General features: G+C 40.2%; 1 long non-coding RNA gene across 1 annotated transcript; it reads right to left on the minus strand.

The window, feature by feature from the left end:
• Nucleotides 1–1,055: 1,055 nt before the first annotated feature.
• LOC142170754 (uncharacterized) lies at nucleotides 1,056–5,086 on the minus strand. Its single transcript, XR_012700228.1, has 2 exons — nucleotides 4,501–5,086; nucleotides 1,056–2,446 (listed from the first exon to the last, which is right to left on the minus strand). It is a non-coding gene; the product is annotated as an uncharacterized LOC142170754 (long non-coding RNA).

The raw sequence follows: 5,086 nt of genomic DNA on the forward strand, positions 1-5,086 counted from the left end.
GTGACGGACAAGGATGAGGAGAAGAGAAGGGCAAAAGGTTAATCTAAGAACACTTGAATAAAGAATTGGTTCTAGAAAGCTCCCATTTATAGAGAAAGGGCAAAGTAACCGGCGGACACAGTCAATACTCTTTGAAAAACGCAACCGATGGTGCCATCAATGTCCTTGAAAGACGTATCGCCAGGCACAATTAATGTATTTTTGGAACTGAATTGGCGGCAATATTATTGCTTAGAAGGACGAGAATAGGTAGTGCATTGAAAGGCGTTGAAAAGACAAGTTAGCGGGATGCCTTGGTTGCTACATAGGCCTATATCATGAGTATGACATCATCAGTATAACATTATCACTGGAAATTTTGAAAGATGGTTATCAAGGTCGTTTCTTATCGTTCTACTCTAAGAAACGTGTGGACTATCTGTATACTGTAAAATCGGAGGGTCCAATTTTCCATCGTTACGACGTCTCGAAGGCTCAAAACCACGGTCGCGTTTCACCCCTCGAGGGCCATCGACGCTTGACCTCGGAACGGTACAGACCGACGGTTACGGGGGGAAAGTAGGGAGTTCCCAAGGCATGCAGCTAGAGCCAACAAAGTCTGTCAGGCTAGTCTGAGCCCGTATCATGGCGTTAACTAGCTGTCTCATCTCCATATCTTTGTAATAAATGTATGTGTACTATGTTGGGATTTGCCCTCATATATAAAGGGGATCCTTGTCATTTTGTTATCATCTGTTGCTTAATGCTAAAGACGCAAGAACATTATCTCTGCTCTCTAACATATCCTCTTGATCTTATTACTTCATTTATTGCTTATTATTGACCATAAAGAGCCGTTATTGATTTATTTATAACTGTTAGTCCCCATCGACCACCCTCGATAGCTCCCAGCCGAGCTTCAGACTCGACCCTGAGGCCCTCGAATAGGCAAGTTCAAGGCCTCGATTGACAACGATCCGGTTTGATTAACGTCTCGTTTTTAAGCTCTTATCTCGTTTCTAAGTCTTTCACATAGCATCAAGTGTCTAACAACTAGCATAAAAATAGATCACGTATTTTTAGAACCACTAAATCAAATTTAATTGTTATTACTATTTTGCGGTAAGCAACAAGCAAGAAACAAATCAAACAAAATCAACTGGCCAAAAGAAAGCAAGTACAAATACGATCAAATAGGAGCACCCCTCCCCACACTTAAGAAATTTCATTGTCCCCAATACAAAACTATAAAACAAGAGTGAAAAGGTAACTCCTTGAGTCCCGTGGCCTACTCCTCACCAACACCATCAAAGGTACGCAGGTACTCTTCATCATCAGAGGGAATAGAGTTTGAGTCCTTATCTAGTGGCATCTATGCACCATCGACAAAACCCAACCATTCTTGAGTGACCGCGAAGAGGGGATGGTCCTCGTGCAGCTCTACCAAGTCAATCTTCCCCCTAGCAGCGTGAAGGCGCATATCAGCAAATAGCAACTGCATTGCCTCCTCAACACGAATAAATCTCTAATCTATAGGAACAACATCAGGCGCAGAGGGGGGGGGGGGGGTGTCACAGATGTGACATCAAAAGGCTTAAAAGGCTGCAGAATCAGAATCGTCCGGTCATAATGGTACTCCTCCACATTGTCCACAGAAGTCGCGTGATCATGCTCAAGAAATATAGGTGGTCGTACTCGAGACATGCTCAAGCATAATCTTACCTAGATCAAACTTTATCCGAGCCAAGATAGCATAAATGAGACACACATTCAACCGGGAGATGCAGTATCGTTTTGGGTAGGCATTATATTTGCATTAATCAACCGGAGAATGACCCAGATAAGAAACTAGAAATTGCACTTCTTCATGTCTTTGTGGAACACATTAACATCTCGTGTCCATGTAGCAAGAGACCCTGTGCCACACAGCTGGCATCTAGTATCTGGATAGGGCGGCCGATGTAGCAACCTCAGTAATAACTTATACAAGTGCTCCGTAAATCCCATGATTTGATTTATTACTCGGGAAGAATAGGGAATCATCTTGCCTCTCACCTCCACTTCATACACCGCATCTGAATTTGCCTCAAGTTTCCAGTTAGCATAAAATTCCTTGACCATGTTCACGTTCACCGACTCACCGAGACAGAACAAGCTTTCAAAACCAAGGTATTTGATCTTGTTGTAAATCCTCGAGTACTTCCTGGCTAGCTTCCCATCATGAATACAAACTTTCAGGTCGTGGCTCACTGCCGGAACAAAAGTCTGGTACCATATCCTAGCATGAGCTGGCACAGCCCGAATGACATACTTGCAGCCTGGTACTACATCCGCATCGGGATTAATGTGCTCCTCTTCCTCGTACACTGGGGTGGGGGGAGTGCCTTCCTACTTCCTTGACGGCTACTAGAAGCAACCTCTGAGGAACCTGTGTTAGAACGTTTGCTAGGGCGGTGAGACATTGCACCTACACAAGACGAACAACATTAGCCACAACACCTAAACCAAAAACAAAACCAAACGGGGTAACCATCTCACACTTATGTTATTGGCAAGTTCATAAGTACAATGTATATCGGGGGCTCAGACTACCCCGTTGAAGGCACGCCACACGTATTCAACGACCCACCCAACCACCAACATAATAATATAAAAACACAACCATGGACTACACTAATGTAAAATACACAATCAAGAAGCTACACTAGTCACTAAGAAAAGAAAAATAAGAAGTCATACTAAGTCATTACTAACAAAATAAACAACTTACAATACATATACACAAGTACTTAGCATGAATCGGACACCCCAATTAGCACCTAGGAACATATTAGCATGGTGTGGTCAATCGATTAACACTCGAGGCTAACACGTTACCGTTTCACAAAATAAGAACATGACCTCCCACCTCACACTTATCAGCAAGCATCACATCCAACAAAGCACTTCCCTTCAAAATTAGCAACACTACACAATTTTATGTCACTAAGACATTTCAACAAACACATTGTTGGCATATATTTCATCATCTTATTTCAATTCAAAGTGGGTTAGAATCACCATACAACCACACCAAATACACCACTTAGCACAACCACAACATCACCACATCTTCACAATAGCACAAATTGCACGAATTTTACATAAAACTTCACTAATTTTCAGCCACATGGTCACCCCCACCAAGATTCAACACAAATTAATTCCAACGTATCAAAACACACCAACAATCACCCACAATCATAAGAACAATGAAAACCCCACAGGCAAAGCACAATTTTTGGCCATAATAAGCAAAGAAACAGAAACAAAAATAGAAACAATTAGCACAACCACAACTACCCAGAACTTGGTTGAACTAAAGTAAAACTACTTAAATACTAAAAGAAAAGAGAAGAGATAAGAGGAAGACTTACCTTGATGAGTGTCACACCTCTTTTTTCCCGAAGGGGATAGAGAATTTTTTAAATTTGAGTGACATTACTCGAAATGAGATTATTTATTTATTTTAGGGTCGCCACTTGGAATAATTTACGCTGTCCCAAGTCACCAGTTTATATTAAATCCCAAATCGAGGAAAGTTGACTCTATTTTTGGTCCGCGAACACAGAAGACCGGGTAAGGAATTATGTTAATCCGGGATAAGGTGTTAGGCATTCCCGATTTTCGTGGTTTTAGCACGGTCACTTAACTATTAATAATTGGCCTAATTATCTGATTTATTACATGTTTTAAACCTATTGTGCATTTTTAACTTTATAACCGTTTTTATTTATTTATGAAATTATTTCTGGAAGAAGTCACGATGTCGTACACTTGTCGTTTTGTTACACATTGCATGCCGCGCCACATGAAATGCACCCGCGACTTACGATATATTTATTTTATTATTATTCGAAGTTGTGATCGGGTCACACGAAATACATACCCGAATTGGGGATTATGTATCACGACTATGCCACGGAAACCGTACCCATAGCCACGATGATTTATTAATCGCGCTTAAAGCGAGCTACGATATACATTAATTATTTTTCTAAAGCTAATTTAAAATTATTGTGAAGGTCCAAAGTGATAGAATTATGGATATATATTAATTTTTAAGAGATGTGTTTAACTTGTGAATTTATTGCTATGGAGTCGATGGCCAATTTTAAAAAAAATAAAAATAAAATCTGCATCTCTTAAAATCGAACCCAAACCCACAGCCCTATATCAAATGTCAAATAGTTAGCTAATGGCTATGGCTCTTTGTATTCAGCTAAACCAAATAGTCTACTTAGTCTTAAATTGCAACTCTTAACAAATAAACAGAGCCAGGATACTACACTATATAACACATTCTATTACTCTGCTAATCAAATAACTAATCGGCAAGGAAAATTAACAATCAAATGAAACCCAACAAATAGTATAAGAAATCAATTCAATCTCAAACCCAAGTTATTAACACAAATAGAAGTAAAGTTTCAAGAATTTACATTAAAAGAAGACAGTAAAATAAATGTTAGAGAACAGGACCTCAAGATGCATCTTCCCCCGAATAGCTAATGCCTACCGGACTAATGGACGGAATTGTCCTTCGAAACCTCGAAACTCGCCGGGAAAGATCGTCGAAAAATTCGACTCGAACCCGACCAAAATACTGTTGTTTTGTGAGGAAAAGGAGGGCTGTTTTCGGGTGATTTGAGGTGGCGTTTGGTGCTGTTTTTTATCTGATTTACAGCTGATTTTCGCTGAGAAACGAGCTGATTTTGAGGTCATTTTTTAGGGTCAAAATAGGAAGCGATTTTGGTGGTTTATGGAGGTGTTACGATGCGTTTTTTGCTGAAATTTAGACTGCTTTGGGGCTATTCTTCAGCTGCAATTTTTGGACTGGGTTTTCAGCAAAAATGGCAGCAATTGAGCTGTGTTTTTGACCGTTTGGGGCTATTTTTTTTTTTTTGGGGGGGGGGGGGGGCTGGTTTGGAGCTGGATTTACAAGGTTTAAGGTGGCATTAGGTTGCTGATTTTTTGTATTTTCAGGTGTGAAAATGGGGTTTATTTTCGAGGTTGCTCGGCTGGAATTTTCAAAGAAGAAGAAGGAGTTTTCTTCTTTTTTGGGGCA

Source organism: Nicotiana tabacum, chromosome 16 (assembly GCF_000715075.1).
Source record: "Nicotiana tabacum cultivar K326 chromosome 16, ASM71507v2, whole genome shotgun sequence".
Lineage (NCBI taxonomy): Eukaryota > Viridiplantae > Streptophyta > Magnoliopsida > Solanales > Solanaceae > Nicotiana > Nicotiana tabacum.